Source organism: Paramisgurnus dabryanus, chromosome 1 (genome assembly GCF_030506205.2).
Source record: "Paramisgurnus dabryanus chromosome 1, PD_genome_1.1, whole genome shotgun sequence".
In the NCBI taxonomy this organism is placed as follows: domain Eukaryota; kingdom Metazoa; phylum Chordata; class Actinopteri; order Cypriniformes; family Cobitidae; genus Paramisgurnus; species Paramisgurnus dabryanus.
In genome coordinates this window covers 74242019-74264520 of record NC_133337.1, presented here as the reverse complement: position 1 = coordinate 74264520, position 22502 = coordinate 74242019, and positions in this window count along the sequence as shown.

The following is a 22502-nucleotide window of genomic DNA, read 5'->3' as shown; positions in this document are numbered from 1 at the left end:
ATCTAGCTAGTTTCATGACTATACACTTTAGATCGGCAAAGAAATATTTGTATGACCATAGGGCTTGCTTGATATGAAAGATTTTGTTCAATTATAGGGCCACCTAGTGTATTAGGCATACCAATTTTTTTGTGTGGCCTCAGACTCTGCTCATACATCAGCGTATCAAATCTGGTGAAAAAATCTCTTTTCGTTGTGAAGTTATAACCATTTATGTGTAAAAACCACAAAATCTAAAGGTAATTTTTCGTTTTTTGTAATTTTCGGCCATTTCTGATGAAAATTTTAATATAACGCCAATATAACTTTTTGTTCAGAAGGTAATGCAATGTTCTTCCTATGGTGTTTTCAAGTCGATCAGAATAACGCTCGCGAAGATATTCACACGTGTTTTTTAAGTGCTGTTTTGCTGCTCAGGGCTAACCGTAAGGCAAAATCTGGCATGTTTGGTATCGTTGGACTCGGCGACTACTCAGGTGTTAGGACTCTGCCTTAATCTTGTTGGTAATTATATCTAGTTTTGTATGGCAGGGTTCTAACAGTACATGTTTTGTGTGGGAGAACGTGGTTTTGGTATTGTTATATTAAACCACGTTTTTCCAGTGTCTTGTGACTTCTTCCCTGCTCCCTTGTATTATCTAGTCTTTGTTTTTATGTCTTGTTTAGTCTAGGGTTTTGTTTTCATGTGTGTGTGTATATATAATATTTATATATATATATATATACATATTTATTTATATACAAATATATTTATGGTTTTGTCTTGTTTGTATTGTGGTTGTCTTGTGTTTGTATGTGTTTTACAGGTTCACGTGTGCTTCCTCACAGGTGTTCCTGTTCAGTGTGATTGCCTCCTCTTGTCACCCTCACCTGTAGCTTGTTTTCCCCTCATCTGTTCAGTGTATATATTCCCTGTGTTTTCAGTGTCTCGTTGCAAGTTCGTCTTTGTATGTCCGTGCCGCTAGCTTTGTCTAGTCCCTGTCCTGTCTAGATAAGAAGGTTTTCTTATTTATATCTGTTCTCTCTGGTACCTGTGCCCCTTGTTTTCCCGCCCCGTTGTCACGCTATTGTGGATAAGTTTCCAGTCTTTTCCCTCCATCTATGCTGGTTTACTCCATATCTCTGCAGTCTGGTTTCCCGTTTTGTGTGGCACAGTCGAGTATTGTGTTCTCTACATCTGTGGTACTCTGAGCGCTGTCCATCGGCTTGTGCTGACTAGTAACGTGCGCTGTCCAGCGCTTTGTCAGCTGAAGACTCCATCAGCCTAACTCTCTCTCTCTGTGCCCCGCCAGGAATCTCTCTCCGTGCCCGTCAGGATTTCGTCAGTGTTAACATCTCTGTGGATGTCCTACAGCCCGGCTGTGTTTCCCACATTGTGACGGCTCAAGAGGATCGCGTGGTTCGCCTCGCTTGTGTTATTTCCTCACCTCTTCATCACACACACGGACACTGAGAGTTATCTACTACACATATCACTGATGACATCAAGAGTTTTCTACTACACAGATCACTGACGACATCGAGAGTTTTCTACTATACATATTGACTGTCATTAGCGTTTTCTCCATTCTCCTTAAGCCATTGTGTGTTTGTCTAATCTACATATTTGTAATAAAATCTCTGCGCTGGGATCTCTGAGTTCTGTCATTCCTAACAGGACGAACTTGCCACAAATGGATCCCGCGGAGATGGACCCATCCTGGACTGCTTACAGAAGTCACCAAGCGCATGTCCTGTTCGGCCTCCGGCAGAAGGGGGCTATTGTGAAGGACTTCGCGATGGACTTTTTGAGGGCTGCCAAGTACTCCGGTTTCAACGAGGCAGAGTTAAAAGTCATATTTAACAGCTGCCTCGACAAGCCCCTCACTGCGGCGGAGCAAAGGACCCTGAGACCCCTGGCCTTCCCGGAAACAGTGGAGTATCTAATGAACCGTGAAGAGCCAGGGGATTCTACTAACACCTCTTATCCTGTCCCTTTGCCACCCATCCCGGAGGGTTGTGTTGTCGGGGTGATGACTCAGGAGAGCTCTGCGCCCTCCACATCGAGTCCGGTAAGCTCCGCCCTGCCAGTCAGCCTTCGAGGGAAGCGCGAGAGGAGGATCTCGTGGGAGTCGGCGTCCGGGGGGTCCTCCACGGATCTTGCCTCTCCCACCACGGCGCTCATTCCACCTGCCCCGTACTCTGCTCCGCGTCCCAAGAAGAAGAAGAGGAAGAAAGGTTCCTCAATTCTCCAGTCAGCTGCCGCCTCCCCGGCCTCTGTTTCGCTGCAGCCCCTGCCGTCTGCGCAGCCACCGCTGCAGCCCCTGCCGTCTGCGCAGCCACCGCTGCAGCCCCTGCCGTCTGCGCAGCCACCGCTGCAGCCCCTGCCGTCTGCGCAGCCACCGCTGCAGCCCCTGCCGTCTGCGCAGCCACCGCTGCAGCCCCTGCCGTCTGCGCAGCCACCGCTGCAGCCCCTGCCGTCTGCGCAGCCACCGCTGCAGCCTCTGCCGTCTGCGCAGCCTCCGCTGCAGCCTCTGCCGTCTGCGCAGCCTCCGCTGCAGCCTCTGCCGTCTGCGCAGCCTCCGCTGCAGCCTCTGCCGTCTGCGCAGCCTCCGCTGCAGCCTCTGCCGTCTGCGCAGCAGCCTCTGCCGTCTGCGCAGCCTCCGCTGCAGCTCCCTGTCACTGTCCCTTTGTCGTCTCCGCAGCCGCCCGCTGCACCCCCTGTCATTGTCCCTGCCTCGTCTCCGCTGCTGGCCGCAGCGCCCCCTGTCACTGTTCCTGTTTCACCTCAGACTTCTACTCCTGACTTTGTTTTTCCTGACCTGCCCCAAGCTGTTTCCTCCCCTAAGAACCCCGTTAGGCCTGCCCGGCCTCCACGCACCCAACCCTCAGCTATTCCCCGGGGTCAGAAGGCCCGTCCTGTACCCAGTCCCGTCCCTCCTCCTGTGAACGTTGTTGTTCCCCCGCCCCCCCCTCCCTTGTTTGTTGTTTTTGTTGTCCCACCCTAACCCTCTTGTTGTTCTGTCTTGTCTTCCTTTGTTGGTGTTTGTCATGTTTTCGTGGATGGTGTCCAGTGTTCAGTCTGTCTTGTCCTGTGTCTCTCCTTGAGGGCCGCCAGGGGGCGTCCCTTGAGGGGAGGGTCCTGTTAGGACTCTGCCTTAATCTTGTTGGTAATTATATCTAGTTTTGTATGGCAGGGTTCTAACAGTACATGTTTTGTGTGGGAGAACGTGGTTTTGGTATTGTTATATTAAACCACGTTTTTCCAGTGTCTTGTGACTTCTTCCCTGCTCCCTTGTATTATCTAGTCTTTGTTTTTATGTCTTGTTTAGTCTAGGGTTTTGTTTTCATGTGTGTGTGTATATATAATATTTATATATATATATATATATACATATTTATTTATATACAAATATATTTATGGTTTTGTCTTGTTTGTATTGTGGTTGTCTTGTGTTTGTATGTGTTTTACAGGTTCACGTGTGCTTCCTCACAGGTGTTCCTGTTCAGTGTGATTGCCTCCTCTTGTCACCCTCACCTGTAGCTTGTTTTCCCCTCATCTGTTCAGTGTATATATTCCCTGTGTTTTCAGTGTCTCGTTGCAAGTTCGTCTTTGTATGTCCGTGCCGCTAGCTTTGTCTAGTCCCTGTCCTGTCTAGATAAGAAGGTTTTCTTATTTATATCTGTTCTCTCTGGTACCTGTGCCCCTTGTTTTCCCGCCCCGTTGTCACGCTATTGTGGATAAGTTTCCAGTCTTTTCCCTCCATCTATGCTGGTTTACTCCATATCTCTGCAGTCTGGTTTCCCGTTTTGTGTGGCACAGTCGAGTATTGTGTTCTCTACATCTGTGGTACTCTGAGCGCTGTCCATCGGCTTGTGCTGACTAGTAACGTGCGCTGTCCAGCGCTTTGTCAGCTGAAGACTCCATCAGCCTAACTCTCTCTCTCTGTGCCCCGCCAGGAATCTCTCTCCGTGCCCGTCAGGATTTCGTCAGTGTTAACATCTCTGTGGATGTCCTACAGCCCGGCTGTGTTTCCCACATTGTGACGGCTCAAGAGGATCGCGTGGTTCGCCTCGCTTGTGTTATTTCCTCACCTCTTCATCACACACACGGACACTGAGAGTTATCTACTACACATATCACTGATGACATCAAGAGTTTTCTACTACACAGATCACTGACGACATCGAGAGTTTTCTACTATACATATTGACTGTCATTAGCGTTTTCTCCATTGTCCTTAAGCCATTGTGTGTTTGTCTAATCTACATATTTGTAATAAAATCTCTGCGCTGGGATCTCTGAGTTCTGTCATTCCTAACACTCAGGACTCCTAAAAATCAAGTCCCGTCAAAATACGTTTATCGCAGCCAAAGTTATAGGTGTATAAATCATTTGTCTGGCCACTAGGTGGCGCTGCAACGAAACTGTGCATGCACCCTCAGTTCCTGACTGGCATCACAAGTACCAAGTGTCGTTTCAATAGGCCTAAGTTTGACGAAGATACAGCCTAAAATCTGTTTTTTTGCGCTCTACGTAACATTTGTCAAGGCGGTATACGACAACTGATTGGTGTATCAAAATTCTTTTGATAACTTTTTGCCATGAGTGTCTCTGGATGATACATACCAATTTTCGTGGCAATCGGACAAAAGCTCTAGGACGAGTTCGAAAAAGTAGGTTTTTCGAATAATTCAAATTGGCGGGAAAATTTTCATGACGAAAATGACGTCATAGGGTCCAGTCGAATCGTCTTGAGCCAAGGAATCAGAGGAAACAAGAATTTTGTTTCTAGGACTTACGGATCAGAAGTTATAAGCAAAAACATAAGTGCAACTTTGGACTGTTGGTGGCGCTAGCGGGTTAGACATAGAGACTCCAAATTTGCTGTGGGGACACATTGGACTGTCCTTTATCAGTGTGCCAAATTTCATAACTTTCCTACATACGGTTCTATGGGCTGCCATAGACCGCAATGGCGGAAGAAGAAAAATTTACTAACAGAAACAATTGCCAATATAGCTGCAAGCAGCGATACCGGGGTCAAGCCAAACATGGCAAAAAATGATTCATACGTGATGACTGTCATGATTTAAGATCTAAGTTTGCATTAGTTTTATGGAAAAAAGCAATTGTTTCGTATCTTGAGACCACTAGGTGGCCACGTTGCCGAAAGAATAGATGGTGCCTCAGGTCATGACTGTGATGACACATACCAAATTTAGTGTAAAAACAATAAAGCGATACGGAGATATAGCCTTAAATGACTTGACCACTAGGGGGCACTGACCAAAAAATAAATTGTGACTCAGGTCTTGATTGTGATGACACCCACCAAATTTGGTGTAAATACAATAAAGAGATGCAGAGATATAGCCTTAAATGACTTGACCACTAGGGGGCACTGACCAAAAAATAAATTGTGACTCAGGTTTTGATTGTGATGACACCCACCAAATTTGGTGTAAATACAATAAAGAGATGCAGAGATATAGCCTTAAATGACTTGACCACTAGGGGGCACTGACCAAAAAATAAATTGTGACTCAGGTCTTGATTGTGATGACACCCACCAAATTTGGTTTAAATACGATAAAGAGATGCAGAGATATAGCTTCAAATCTCTTGACCACTAGGGGGCACCGGAAAGTTTACAAGTCCTCCCAGAACATGTTGCTGATGAACCATACCAAGTTTCATAACAATACGCAATTGCGTTTCTGAAATACTTGAACTTAAAGAAAAATTCAAAATGGCCGACACACAAAATGGCCGACCAAAAAACATTTGGTATCGTTTGACTCGCCATGCCTCACGAAATCTAACAAGACCAGTCTCATAATTTTACATTCAAATTTGCAGTAGTTATAAGCAAAAATAGACATTTTTTATATCTCGTGACCAGTAGGGGGCAGTGTGACGAAATGGTGCATGCACCCTCAGGTCATCACTGTTATGACATATACCAAGTCTCATATTAATACGCAAAAGTTTTGTGAAGATACAGGCTCAAACACATTTTGGCGTGCTCGCCCTCGCATTCTTTAATGCGTTATACGAGAACGGATAGGTCTAACGAAAATCTTTTGATAACTTTTTGTCTAGAGTGTCTCTAGATGATGCATACCAAAAATCAAGCCAATCACACAAGCGCTCTAGAAGGAGTTCGAAAAAGTAGGTGTTCAATATAACTCAAAATGGCCGACAGGAAGTAGGTTTGACTCAGACATATTTGGTACAGTCGGACTCAGCATGAGCCAAGGAATCAATAGAGTGAAGTCTTATGTCATAGTGGCAATTTAATCAAATGACATAAAGATTTAAAATTTTTTTTTTACATATCCTGACCACTAGGTGGCGCCGTCCTAAAGATTTATAGGTGCGCTCAGAACATGTCACTGATGAACCATGCCAAATTTCGTAGCGATACGCCATTCTGTTTGTGAAATACTGAACTTAATGAGAAAATTCAAAATGGCCGACACCCAAAATGGCCGACCGAAAACCGTTTGGTATCGTTTGACTCGGCATGCCTCAAGGAATCTAACAAGACCACCTTCATGATTTTAGACTCAAGTTTGAAGTAGTTATAAGCGAAAATAGGCATTTTTCGAATCTCGTGACCACTAGGTGGCGCTGTGACGAAACGTTGCAGGCACCCTCAGGTCATGACTGTAATGACATATACCAAGTTTCGTGTCGATACAATAAAGTTTTGCGAAGATAAGGCCTCACGTCCGTTTTGGCGTGCTCGCCGCCATATATGTTGTCAATTTATATGAGAACGCATTGGTCTATCAAAAAGCTTTTGATAACTTTTTGTCTTGGGTGTCTCTAGATGCTACATACCAAAGGACATGCAAATCGGACAAACGGTCTAGGAGGAGTTTGAAAAAGTAGGTTTTACGAAAAATTCAAAATGGCGGAAAGATGTGCATGACACAAATGACATCAATGTGTGCATTTGAATCATTATGAGCCAAGGATTCAGAGGAAACAAGAATTTTGTTTCTAGGACTCACGGGTCAGAAGTTATGAGCATGAACATAAGTGGATTTTTGGACTGTTGGTGGCGCTAGAGGGTTTGAGTCAGATACACCAATGTTGCTATAGTAACTTCTAAGACCGTCCTCTACATGTGTGCCAAATTTCATAACTTTCCTATGTACGGTTCTATGGGCTGCCATTGACTTCAATGGCGGAAGAACAAGAAGAAGAATAATATATAATAATAATAATAATAATAAATATAGCTGCAAGCAGCGATACCGGGGTCAAGCCAAACATGGCAAAAAATGATTCATATGTGATGACTGTCATGGTTTAAGATCTAAGTTTGCATTATTTTTATGATAAAAAGCATTTTTTTCGTATCTTGAGACCACTAGGTGGCACTGTGCCGAAAGAATAGATGGTGCCTCAGGTCATGACTGTGATGACACATACCAAATTTAGTGTAAATACAATAAAGCGATACGGAGATATAGCCTTAAATGACTTGACCACTAGGGGGCACTGACCAAAAAATAAATTGTGACTCAGGTCTTGATTGTGATGACACCCACCAAATTTGGTGTAAATACAATAAAGATATGCAGAGATATAGCCTTAAATGACTTGACCACTAGGGGGCACTGACCAAAAAATAAATTGTGACTCAGGTCTTGATTGTGATGACACCCACCAAATTTGGTGTAAATACGATAAAGAGATGCAGAGATATAGCTTCAAATCTCTTGACCACTAGGGGGCACCGGAAAGTTTACAAGTCCTCCCAGAACATGTTGCTGATGAACCATACCAAGTTTCATAACAATACGCAATTGCGTTTCTGAAATCCTTGAACTTAAAGAAAAATTCTAAGTGGCCGACACACAAAATGGCCGACCAAAAACCATTTGGTATCGTTTGACTCGCCATGCCTCACGAAATCTAACAAGACCAGTCTCATAATTTTACATTCAAATTTGCAGTAGTTATAAGCAAAAATAGACATTTTTTATATCTCGTGACCAGTAGGGGGCAGTGTGACGAAATGGTGCATGCACCCTCAGGTCATCACTGTTATGACATATACCAAGTCTCATATTAATACGCAAAAGTTTTGAGAAGATACAGGCTCAAACACATTTTGGCGTGCTCGCCCTCGCATTCTTTGATGCGTTATACGACAACGGATAGGTCTCCCGAAAATGTTTTGATAACTTTTTGTCTAGAGTGTCTCTAGATGATGCATACCAAAAATCAAGCCAATCACACAAGCGCTCTAGGAGGAGTTCGAAAAAGTAGGTGTTCAATATAATTCAAAATGGCCGACAGGAAGTAGGTTTGACTCAGACGTATTTGGTACAGTTGGACTCAGCATGAGCCAAGGAATCAATAGAGTGAAGTCTTATGTCATAGTGGCAATTTAATCAAATGATATAAAGATTTTAAAAATTTTTTTACATATCCTGACCACTAGGTGGCGCCGTCCTAAAGATTTATAGGTGCGCTCAGAACATGTCACTGATGAACCATGCCAAATTTCGTAGCGATAAGCCAATCTGTTTGTGAAATACTGAACTTAATGAGAAAATTCAAAATGGCCGACACCCAAAATGGCCGACCGAAAACCGTTTGGTATCGTTTGACTCGGCATGCTTCAAGGAATCTAACAAGACCACCTTCATGATTTTAGACTCAAGTTTGAAGAAGTTATAAGCAAAAATAGGCATTTTTCGAATCTCGTGACCACTAGGTGGCGCTGCGACGAAACGTTGCAGGCACCCTCAGGTCATGACTGTAATGACATATACCAAGTTTCGTGTCGATACAATAAAGTTTTGCGAAGATACGGCCTCACGTCCGTTTTGGCGTGCTCGCCGCCATATATGTTGTCAATTTATACGAGAACGCATTGGTCTATCAAAAAGCTTTTGATAACTTTTTGTCTGGGGTGTCTCTAGATGCTACATACCAAAGGACATGCAAATCGGACGAACGCTCTAGGAGGAGTTCGAAAAAGTAGGTTTTACGAAAAATTCAAAATGGCGGAAAGATGTGCATGACACAAATGACATCAATGTGTGCATTTGAATCATCATGAGCCAGGGATTTAGAGGAAACAAGAATTTAGTTTCTAGGACTCATGGGCCAGAAGTTATGAGCATGAACATAAGTGGATTTTTGGACTGTTGGTGGCGCTAGAGGGTTTAAGTCAGACACACCAATGTTGCTATAGTAACTTCTGAGACTGTCCTCTACATGTGTGCCAAAATTCATAACTTTCCTATGTACGGTTCTATGGGCTGCCATTGACTTTCGGCGGAAGAACGAGGAAGAAAAATAATAATAATAATAATAATAATAATAATAATAATAATAAGAAAACTAACAATAACAATAGGGTTCTACGCCCCTTCGGGGCTTGACCCCTAAATATAGCTGCAAGCAGCAATACCGGGGTCAAGCCGAAAAGGGCACAGAAGGATGTAAAGTTGCGTTTGGATAAGCAGACTGAAGAACCTAGGTAAACCTAATGATTTCAGATGAAAAAATGCAAAGGTAATCAACAAAAATAATCTATATTCTTGGCTACTGCAACTGTCCTTCGGTTATTGACAATCATGGAACATTAGAGCACTGAAGGACATGTATGTGATGCTTACAGTGGGCAAACATGGGTCACAACATGTTACAACAAGTTAAAAGAGTCAAAAGAGACCATCCCCATGTCTCTGTGATGTTCTGATACAGAGAAAAAGCTCTTGCAAAAACAGTTGATAACGTATTCTCATTGGTTGCTAGAGAGTAAATGGACATCCTCTAGTGATTATAGTCAAAGCCATGAAAGGAATAATCCATGATGACTCATGGTTTTAGATGTGTTGTTGCAGTAGTTTTAGGCAAAAAATGCCATATTCTATCTCAAAACCAGTAGGTGGCGCAATGACAAAATTCGTGCATGCAACCTCAGGTCATAAATGTGTTACATCTAGCTAGTTTTATGACTATACACTTTAGTTTAGTGAAGAAACAGTTGTATGACCATAGGGTGGCTTGATTTCAAAGGTTTTGTTCAATTATAAGGCCAACTAGTGGTGCAACCATACAATTTTTTTTGTGTAGCCTCAGACTGTAGTCGTACATCAGCGTGTCAAATATGGTGAAAAAATCTCTTTGCGTTACGAAGTTATAACCATTTATGTGTAAAAACACAAAATTTAAAGGTAATTTTTCGTTTTTTGCAATTTTCGGCCATTTCTGATGAAAATTTTAATATAGTGCCAATAGAACTTTTTGTTCAGAAGGTAATGCAATATTCTTCCTATGATGTTTTCGAGTCGATCAGAATTACGCTCGCGGAGATATTCGCGCGTGTTTTTTAAGTGCTGTTTTGCTGCGCAGGGCTAACCGTAAGGCCAATTCTGGCATGTTTGGTATCGTTGGACTCGGCAACTATTCAGGACTCCAAGGAAACAAGTCCCATGAAAATACGTCGATCACAGCCAAAGTTATAGGTGTGTAAAACATTCGTCTTACCACTAGGTGGCGCTGCGACGAAACTGGGCATGCGCTCTCAGTTCCTGACTGGCATCACAAGTACCAAGTGTCGTTTCAAAAGGCTTAAGTTTGGCGAAGATACAGCCTCAAATCCGTTTTTTTGCACTCTACGTAAAATTTGTTGACGCGGTTTACGCAAACAGATTGGCGAATCGACATGAATTCCATAACTTTTTGCCGTGAGGGTCTGTAGATGCTACATACCGATTTTTGTTGAAATCGGGCAAAAGCTCTAGGACGAGTTTGCAAAAGTAGGTTTTACGAATAATTCAAAATGGCGGAAAAATTTCCATGACGGAAAATGACGTCATAGGGTCCAGTCGAATCGTCTTGAGCCAAGGAATCAGAGGAAACAAGAATTTTGTTTCTAGGTCTTACGGATCAGAAGTTATAAGCAAAAACGTAAGTGCAACTTTGGACTGTTGGTGGCGCTAGAGGGTTGGAGTTAGAGACTCCAAATTTGCTGTGGGGACACATTGGACTGTCCTTTATCAGTGTGCCAAATTTCATAACTTTCCTACGTACGGTTCTATGGGCTGCCATAGACCGCAATGGCGGAAGAAGAAGAATAACAATAATTATAAGAAAACTAACGGATACAACGAACTAACTTCGGGGCTTGACCCCTAATAAATAAAGCTGCAAGCAGCAATCACCGGGGTCAAGCCAAAAAGGGCACAGCAGAAAGTAACGTTGAATTCGGATGAGCAGTTTAAAGAACCTGGGAAAATCTCTTGATTTCAGACTAAAATCAGTCAAATTTTAACATAATGCCAATAGAACTTTTTGTTCAGAAGGTAATACAATGTTCTTCCTATGGTCGTTTCGAGTCGATCGGAATAACCCTCGCGGAGTTATTCGCACGTGTTTTTTAAGCGCTATTTTCCTGTGCAGAACCAACCGTAAAGCAAAACCTGGCATGCTTGTTATCGTTGGACTCGGCAACAATTCAGGACTCCAAGGAAAAAAGTTGCATGAAAATACGTTAAACTCAGCCTAAGTTATAAGCGTTTAAATGATTCGTCTGACCACTAGGTGGCGCTGTGACGAAACGACGCATGCCACCTCAAGCCATGACTGTCATCACAAGTACCAAGTGTCGTGTTGATACTTCATTCCTGTCCGCAGTTATAGCCAATAAATCCCTAGTGGCTGCGCACACTTCAGACGTTTGGGCGTGGCATGTCGACCGTGAGTCGAAAGTTCAACTTTTTTTCAATAATTATTGATATTCGAACTCCAAGGAACATTTTAACACCGAAACGATTCCGATCGAGTGAAAAACCTAGGACTAGTTCGTTTTTATTTTTTTCAACAAAATCGAAAATAGCGGAAAATTTTTAATGACGGAAATGAAATCGGAGATAAACATTTTGTTCGTCTTGACGCAAGGAATCCAGGAATATAAGACACTTGACATTTGGACAAGAATTGTGGAAGTTATGAGCATCAACGCATTTGCCATCGCTGTAGCGCCCCCCATAGGCCGATTGGGATGACAATCGGTCAACTTCGCGCACGAATGAGACCTACCATTTGGCCAAGTCTCAAGTCTCTAGGCCTTACGGTTTGGTCTGCACGATCCGTTTTACGGCAGAAGAAAAATAATAAAAATAATAAATATAGCTGCAAGCAGCGATTACCGGGGTTCAAGCGATTTGGGACATTAAGACCATTAAGGGCATGGCTGTGTAGATTTGCTGCATTGTACAAAATAAATGATGAAAAATAAGATACCAGACACACGTGTTCAAAGTTATTAGCAAAAATTGCTATCGTTCAGTGAAATGTCTCCCTCTCTTCTCACGGAACATTGACAAATAGAACACTGAAGGAAATGTTTGTGGTGCTTGCAATGGCAAAACTCGGGTCACAAAATGTTAAAATAGGGTTAATGAGTCAAAAGAGCCGAACCCCACGTCTCTACGATGTTCTGATACAGAGATACAGCTTGCTAAATGGTTGCTAGGGTATTCTCATTGGTTGCTAGGGAGTGACTTGCAATCCATCAATGATTATACTCAAAGCCATGAAAGGAATAATCCATGATGACTCATGATTTTAAATGTAAGGTTACAGTATTTTTAAGTGAAAATAACAAATTACCACTAGGTGGCGCTATGACAAACTCGTGCATGGAATCTCAGGTCATGACTGTGTTACATCTAGCTAGTATCATGGCTGTACACTTTAGTTTATTGAAAAAAAGAGTTGTTTGACCATAGGGTTTGCTCAATGTCATAGGTTTTGTTAAATTATGAGGCCAACTAGTGGTGCAGGCATACCATATTTTTTTGTATTGCCTCAGACTGTGCTCAGACATCAGCGTATCAAATCTGGTGAAAAAATATCATTTCGTTGCGGAGTTATAACCATTTATGTGTAAAAACACAAAATTTTGAGGTAATTTTTCGTTTTTTGCAATTTTCGGCCATTTCTGATGAAAATTTTAACATAACGCCAATAGAACTTTTTGTTCAGAAGGTAATACAATGTTCTTCCTATGGTCGTTTCGAGTCGATCGGAATAACCCTCGCGGAGTTATTCGCGCGTGTTTTTTAAGCGCTATTTTCCTGTGCAGAACCAACCGTAAAGCAAAACCTGGCATGCTTGGTATCGTTGGACTCGGCAACAATTCAGGACTCCAAAGAAAAAAGTTGCATGAAAATATGTTAAACTCAGCCTAAGTTATAAGCGTTTAAATGATTCGTCTGACCACTAGATGGCGCTGTGACGAAACGACGCATGCCACCTCAGGCCATGACTGTCATCACAAGTACCAAGTGTCGTGTTAATACTTCATTCCTGTCCGCAGTTATATCCAATAAATCCCTAGTGGCTGCGCACACTTCAGACGTTTGGGCGTGGCATGTCGACCGTGAGTCGAAAGTTCAACTTTTTTTCAATAATTATTGATATTCGAACTCCAAGGAACATTTTAGCACCGAAACGATTCCGATCGAGCGAAAAACCTAGGACTAGTTCGTTTTTATTTTTTTCGACAAAATCAAAAATAGCGGAAAATTTTTAATGACGGAAATGAAATCGGAGATATACATTTTGTTCGTCTTGACGCAAGGAATCCAGGAATATAAGACACTTGACATTTGGACAAGAATTGTCGAAGTTATGAGCATCAACGCGTTTGCCATCGCTGTAGCGCCCCCCATAGGCCGATTGGGATGACACTCTGTCATCTTCGCGCACGAATGAGACCTACCATTTGGCCAAGTCTCAAGTCTCTAGGCCTTACGGTTTGGTCTGCACGATCCGTTTTACGGCAGAAGAAAAATAATAAAAATAAATATAGCTGCAAGCAGCGATTACCGGGGTTCAAGCGATTTGGGACATTAAGACCATTAAGGGCATGGCTGTGTAGATTTGCTGCATTGTACAAAATAAATGATGAAAAATAAGATACCAGACACACGTGTTCAAAGTTATTAGCAAAAATTGCTATCGTTCAGTGAAATGTCTCCCTCTCTTCTCACGGAACATTGACAAATAGAACACTGAAGGAAATGTTTGTGGTGCTTGCAATGGCAAAACTCGGGTCACAAAATGTTAAAATAGGGTTAATGAGTCAAAAGAGCCGAACCCCACGTCTCTACGATGTTCTGATACAGAGATACAGCTTGCTAAATGGTTGCTAGGGTATTCTCATTGGTTGCTAGGGAGTGACTTGCAATCCATCAATGATTATACTCAAAGCCATGAAAGGAATAATCCATGATGACTCATGATTTTAAATGTAAGGTTACGGTATTTTTAAGTGAAAATAACAAATTACCACTAGGTGGCGCTATGACAAACTCGTGCATGGAATCTCAGGTCATGACTGTGTTACATCTAGCTAGTATCATGGCTGTACACTTTAGTTTATTGAAAAAACAGTTGTTTGACCATAGGGTTTGCTCAATGTCATAGGTTTTGTTAAATTATGAGGCCAACTAGTGGTGCAGGCATACCATTTTTTTTGTATTGCCTCAGACTGTGCTCAGACATCAGCGTATCAAATCTGGTTAAAAAATATCATTTCGTTGCGGAGTTATAACCATTTATGTGTAAAAACACAAAATTTTGAGGTAATTTTTCGTTTTTTGCAATTTTCGGCCATTTCTGATGAAAATTTTAACATAACGCCAATAGAACTTTTTGTTCAGAAGGTAATACAATGTTCTTCCTATGGTCGTTTCGAGTCGATCGGAATAACCCTCGCGGAGTTATTCGCGCGTGTTTTTTAAGCGCTATTTTCCTGTGCAGAACCAACCGTAAAGCAAAACCTGGCATGCTTGGTATCGTTGGACTCGGCAACAATTCAGGACTCCAAAGAAAAAAGTTGCATGAAAATATGTTAAACTCAGCCTAAGTTATAAGCGTTTAAATGATTCGTCTGACCACTAGGTGGCGCTGTGACGAAACGACGCATGCCACCTCAGGCCATGACTGTCATCACAAGTACCAAGTGTCGTGTTAATACTTCATTCCTGTCCGCAGTTATATCCAATAATTCCCTAGTGGCTGCGCACACTTCAGACGTTTGGGCGTGGCATGTCGACCGTGAGTCGAAAGTTCAACTTTTTTTCAATAATTATTGATATTCGAACTCCAAGGAACATTTTAGCACCAAAACGATTCCGATCGAGCGAAAAACCTAGGACTAGTTCGTTTTTATTTTTTTCGACAAAATCAAAAATAGCGGAAAATTTTTAATGACGGAAATGAAATCGGAGATATACATTTTGTTCGTCTTGACGCAAGGAATCCAGGAATATAAGACACTTGACATTTGGACAAGAATTGTCGAAGTTATGAGCATCAACGCGTTTGCCATCGCTGTAGCGCCCCCCACAGGCCGATTGGGATGACACTCTGTCATCTTCGCGCACGAATGAGACCTACCATTTGGCCAAGTCTCAAGTCTCTAGGCCTTACGGTTTGGTCTGCACGATCCGTTTTACGGCAGAAGAAAAATAATAAAAATAATAATAATAATAATAATAAAAATCAGTACAAATACAATAGGGTTTCAGCCCTTCGGGCTTGAACCCCTAATAATAATTAAAGCTGCAAGCAGCATTTACCGGGTTTCGAGCATTAAAGCACGTCAGAGACGTCAGATGTCGTCGACCAGGCTGATACACCACATCGCATGCAGAAAAACAAAAGAGATGGTCAGAAACGGTTCATACAGACTATGTATGCTTACACACAGGTGCACCTAAAGGACAAATATGTCACGTCCTTAATGTTAAGTCATTCAGATAATTTGTTAACGAGAATTAGTTTTTCAGATTTATACCGTAACATACAATTCAGAAATGGCCGTGTTTAGTTGAACTACAAGGCCATTGAGTCGTGGTATGGTGCAATGGTGTAAACAGACTGCAGACGTGCACATAAGGCACACACACAGCAGCGCAGCAAACCGCAAGGACCTACAGTGGACAGCAAACACAGCTGGAAAGATAATGCTTGACTTATTTAATGTCCTCCTTAATTGTGTTCTGATAACTCCAGGACTAAGCATAAGGCAAAACCTGGCATGTTTGGTATCGTTGGACTCTGCAACAATTCAGGACTCCTGTGAAAAAAGTCCCATGAAAATACGGTAACTGCAGCCAAAGATTTAGGTTTCTAAAATATGCTTCCGACCACTAGGTGTTGGTGCAACAAAACTGCAGGCTCCCTCAGGTCCTGACTGCCATCAGAATTACCAATTACTGTGTCATTACGCATACGTTTGGCGAAGATACAACCTTAAATACATTAGCTATCAGCAAAAAAACAGCTCTCATTCAGTGAAATTTCTCTGCTCTCTACTCACTTTTAAGTGAAAATAACAAATAACCACAGGGTGGCGCTACGACAAAATTGTGCATGCAACATCAGGTCATGACTTTGTTACATCTAGCTAGTATCATGGCTGAACACTTTAGTTTAGTGAAAAAAACAGTTGTAAGACCATTGGGCTCGCTCAATGTCAAAGGTTTTGTTCAATTATGAGGCCAACGAGTGGTGCAGGCATATTATTTTTTGGGTATTGCCTCAGACTCTGCTCAGCCATCATCGTATCAAATCTGGTGAAAAAATGTCATTTCGTTGCGGAGGTATAACCATTTATGTGTAAAAAACACAAAATTTTGAGGTAATTTTTCGTTTTTTGCAATTTTCTGCCATTTCTGATAGAAATTTTAGCATAACGCCAATAGACTTTTTTGTTCAGAAGGTAATGCAATGTTCTTCCTATGGTCGTTTAAAGTCGATCGGAATAATCCTCGCAGAGTTATTCGCGCATGTTTTGTAAGTGCTATTTTTGCTGTGCAGAACTAACCGTAAGGCGAAACCTGGCATGCTTGGTATTGTAGGACTCGGAAACAATTCAGGATGCTAAAAAAAAAAACTCCCATGAAAATCTCTTGACCACAGATAAAGTTATAGGCGTGAAAGTTGCAACCATTGCATAATCACAGTATTTAGTGCTATTTTCCCCGTTATAGCGCCATCTAGTGTCCAATCGGCGAGCTTTTTATATCACGACCTTAGACCGATGGCCTACACATATGATTCAAGCCCCATGATGATATCTCAAACGCCTCTCGAGTTATGGCCGTTTAAATGTTTTAAGCTCCGCCCAGTTCGGTTTTTGGCCACTCCTTGCGTGTTTGAATACAAATTTCAACTTTTTTTCGATAATTATTCATAATCCCACTCCACAGAATCAATTAGCATTCGTTAGGTTCAGATCACATGAAAAACCTAGGACTAGTTCGCAAAAGTAGGTTTGAACGTTATCGCCAATAACTAACGAACCGTTTGATTGACAGCAACGCTTCAAGAGGCAAAGTTTTTCGTCATGAACCGATCTATCACATGATGTCATGTTTGTGTATGTATGTCAAACGTCACGTGATACAGGCACCGAAATACGGTATTACGCCCCCTAGTGGCCAAATGACACCATAATTCTTACAGACCTTCTGGAGCAGTACACGAACAAGCACAGTGAGTGTCGTTCCGATAGACCTTCGTTAACCCTGTCAAATCAGCCCTCACACTTCATTGGCCGATGACGGCCATGTTTTTGGAGATACGCCAATGTCCTTCTATAGCCTCATGGTACATTGCACAAAGACACACCATACCAAATATGAAGTGTATCGGGCTTACGGTTGTGTAGTGATAGCCATTTTCGACCTCAAGCTTATTATAGCGCCACCTAGTGGCCAAAATCCGCGTGCTTTTTCCTGTGACCCCGGAGTGAGCTGATACACATGTTTACCAAACCGCGTTAAGATATCTCTAACCGTTCACGAGTTATAGCCATTTTCCTGGAGATAGTCTACTTCCGGTATTGAATTTTGGCGCCCCTTAGTGACACTGAAGCGAAATTACACATTCTGTTCGATAATTATTTACCTACTCACTCCACAGATTTCTCCTGCGTTGGAACGATTCCGATCGGGCGAAAAACCTAGGACTAGTTCATTTTGGCTTGAAATGCATATTATGCAAATTAGCGAACAAATTTGCATATCGGAAATGAAATCGGAGATATACATTTTTTAAGTTTGGAGCCAGGGATTACAATGATACCAAACACTTGATTGTAGGATGTTCGGTTTAGGAGTTATGAGCCCCAACGCGTCGGGCATTGCTATAGCGCCACCTATGGGCCGATTTGGCTGATTCACTGTATCTGAGTAGCCTGCTAATATACAACCAGCTGACCAAGTGGCAAGTTTCTACGACTTACGGTTTGTGCTGGGCGACGCGTTTTATGGCGGAAAAATAATAATAATAATAATAATAATAATAATAATAATAATAATAATAATAATAAAACAGACAAATACAATAGGTTTTCAGCACTTCGTGCTCGAAACCCTAATAATAATAATAAAAATCAGTACAAATACAATAGGGTTTCAGCCCTTCGGGCTTGAACCCCTAATAATAATAATAATAATAATAATAATAATAATAAATATAGCTGCAAGCAGCGATTACCGGGGTTCAAGCGATTTGGGACATTAAGACCATTAAGGGCATGGCTGTGTAGATTTGCTGCATTGTACAAAATAAATGATGAAAAATAAGATACCAGACACACGTGTTCAAAGTTATTAGCAAAAATTGCTATCGTTCAGTGAAATGTCTCCCTCTCTTCTCACGGAACATTGACAAATAGAACACTGAAGGAAATGTTTGTGGTGCTTGCAATGGCAAAACTCGGGTCACAAAATGTTAAAATAGGGTTAATGAGTCAAAAGAGCCGAACCCCACGTCTCTACGATGTTCTGATACAGAGATACAGCTTGCTAAATGGTTGCTAGGGTATTCTCATTGGTTGCTAGGGAGTGACTTGCAATCCATCAATGATTATACTCAAAGCCATGAAAGGAATAATCCATGATGACTCATGATTTTAAATGTAAGGTTACAGTATTTTTAAGTGAAAATAACAAATTACCACTAGGTGGCGCTATGACAAACTCGTGCATGGAATCTCAGGTCATGACTGTGTTACATCTAGCTAGTATCATGGCTGTACACTTTAGTTTATTGAAAAAACAGTTGTTTGACCATAGGGTTTGCTCAATGTCATAGGTTTTGTTAAATTATGAGGCCAACTAGTGGTGCAGGCATACCATTTTTTTTTGTATTGCCTCAGACTGTGCTCAGGCATCAGCGTATCAAATCTGGTGAAAAAATATCATTTCGTTGCGGAGTTATAACCATTTATGTGTAAAAACACAAAATTTTGAGGTAATTTTTCGTTTTTTGCAATTTTCGGCCATTTCTGATGAAAATTTTAACATAACGCCAATAGAACTTTTTGTTCAGAAGGTAATACAATGTTCTTCCTATGGTCGTTTCGAGTCGATCGGAATAACCCTCGCGGAGTTATTCGCGCGTGTTTTTTAAGCGCTATTTTCCTGTGCAGAACCAACCGTAAAGCAAAACCTGGCATGCTTGGTATCGTTGGACTCGGCAACAATTCAGGACTCCAAAGAAAAAAGTTGCATGAAAATATGTTAAACTCAGCCTAAGTTATAAGCGTTTAAATGATTCGTCTGACCACTAGGTGGCGCTGTGACGAAACGACGCATGCCACCTCAGGCCATGACTGTCATCACAAGTACCAAGTGTCGTGTTAATACTTCATTCCTGTCCGCAGTTATATCCAATAAATCCCTAGTGGCTGCGCACACTTCAGACGTTTGGGCGTGGCATGTCGACCGTGAGTCGAAAGTTCAACTTTTTTTCAATAATTATTGATATTCGAACTCCAAGGAACATTTTAGCACCGAAACGATTCCGATCGAGCGAAAAACCTAGGACTAGTTCGTTTTTATTTTTTTCGACAAAATCAAAAATAGCGGAAAATTTTTAATGACGGAAATGAAATCGGAGATATACATTTTGTTCGTCTTGACGCAAGGAATCCAGGAATATAAGACACTTGACATTTGGACAAGAATTGTCGAAGTTATGAGCATCAACGCGTTTGCCATCGCTGTAGCGCCCCCCATAGGCCGATTGGGATGACACTCTGTCATCTTCGCGCACGAATGAGACCTACCATTTGGCCAAGTCTCAAGTCTCTAGGCCTTACGGTTTGGTCTGCACGATCCGTTTTACGGCAGAAGAAAAATAATAAAAAGAATAATAAATAATAAATATAGCTGCAAGCAGCGATTACCGGGGTTCAAGCGATTTGGGACATTAAGACCTTTAAGGGCATGGCTGTGTAGATTTGCTGCATTGTACAAAATAAATGATGAAAAATAAGATACCAGACACACATGTTCAAAGTATCAGCAAAAAAGTGCTATCGTTCAGTGAAATGTCTCCCTCTCTTCTCACGGAACATTGACAAATGGAACACTGAAGGAAATGTTTGTGGTGCTTGCATTGGCAAAACTCGGGTCACAAAATGTTAAAATAGTGTTTATGAGTCAAAAGAACTGAACCCCATGTCTCTACGATGTTCTGATACAGAGATACTACTCTTGCTAAATGGTTGCTAGAGGATTCTCATTGGTTGCTAGGGAGTGACTTGCAATCCACCAATGATTATACTCAAAGTCATGAAAGGAATAATCCGTGATGACTCATGATTATAAATGTAAGGTTACAGTATTTTTAAGTGAAAATAACAAATTACCACTAGGTGACGCTATGACAAACTCGTGCATGGAATCTCAGGTTATGACTGTTACATCTAGCTAGTATCATGGCTATACACTTTAGTTTAGTGAAAAAACAGTTGTATGACCATTGGGCTTGCTCAATGTCAAAGGTTTTGTTCAATTATGAGGCCAACTAGTGGTGCAGGCATACCATTTTTTTTTGTATTGCCTCAGACTGTGCTCAGACATCAGCGTATCAAATCTGGTGAAAAAATTTCATTTCGTTGCGGAGTTATAACCATTTATGTGTAAAAACACAAAATTTTGAGGTAATTTTTCGTTTTTTGCAATTTTCGGCCATTTCTGATGGAAATTTTAACATAACGCCAATAGAACTTTTTGTTCAGAAGGTAGTACAATGTTCTTCCTATGGTCGTTTCGAGTCGATCGGAATAACCCTCGCGGAGTTATTCGCAAATGTTTTTTAAGCGCTATTTTCCTGTGCAGAACCAACCGTAAAGCAAAACCTGGCATGCTTGGTATCTTCGGACTCGGCAACAATTCAGGACTCCAAGGAAAAAAGTTGCATGAAAATACGTTAAACTCCGCCTAAGTTATAAGCGTTTAAATGATTCGTCTGACCACTAGGTGGCGCTGTGACGAAACGACGCATGCCACCTCAGGCCATGACTGTCATCACAAGTACCAAGTGTCGTGTTGATACTTCCTTCCTGTCCGCAGTTATAGCCAATAAATCCCTAGTGGCTGCGCACACTTCAGACGTTTGGGCATGGCATGTCGACCGTGAGTCGAAAGTTCAATTTTTTTTCAATAATTATTGATATTCGAACTCCAAGGAACATTTTAACACCAATATGATTTCGATCGAGCGAAAAACCTAGGACTAGTTCGTTTTAATTTTTTTCAACAAAATCGAAAATAGCGGAAAATTTTTAATGACGGAAATGAAATCGGAGATATACATTTTGTTCGTCTTGACGCAAGGAATCCAGGAATATAAGACACTTGACATTTGGACAAGAATTGTCGAAGTTATGAGCATCAACGCGTTTGCCATCGCTGTAGCGCCCCCCATAGGCCGATTGGGATGACACTCTGTCAACTTCGCGCACGAATGAGACCTACCATTTGGCCAAGTCTCAAGTCTCTAGGCCTTACGGTTTGGTCTGCACGATCCGTTTTACGGCAGAAGAAAAATAATAAAAATAATAATAATAATAATAATAATAAATATAGCTGCAAGCAGCGATACCGGGGTCAAGCCGAAAAGGGCACAGAAGGGTGTAAAGTTGAGTTTGGATAAGCAGACCGAAGAACCTAGGTAAACCTAATGATTTCAGATGAAAAAACGCAAAAATAATCAACAAAAATAATCTCTGTTCTTGTCTACTGCAATCGTCGTTCTGTTATTGACAGTCATGGAACATTAGAGCACTGAAGAACATGTGAGTGATATTTGCAGTGGCAAAACATGTGTCACACAAGGGCGTAGGTTTGATTCTGGCATTGGTGGGGACATAAATAAAATGGTCGCATTGCAAAAACTGTTTATCACCGTTTACTTGACATAAACAACAGACAACTCAGTATGCACTTTACTCAGTGACATCTGACTCGCCACCCCCGGTGCCATCCCAAATTTAATGTACTATAATAAACAATTTGTTATGTCCTAGAGCCTAATAAACAGTAGCTGTTTAAGTCTTTGTCAAAAAAAGAAAATCACATAGTAACATATATGAATCCATATTAACTTTATAATATTGAAGAATATGCAATTAATATTTAATTCTTAATTTAATTTTGCCAAAAAATCCCAG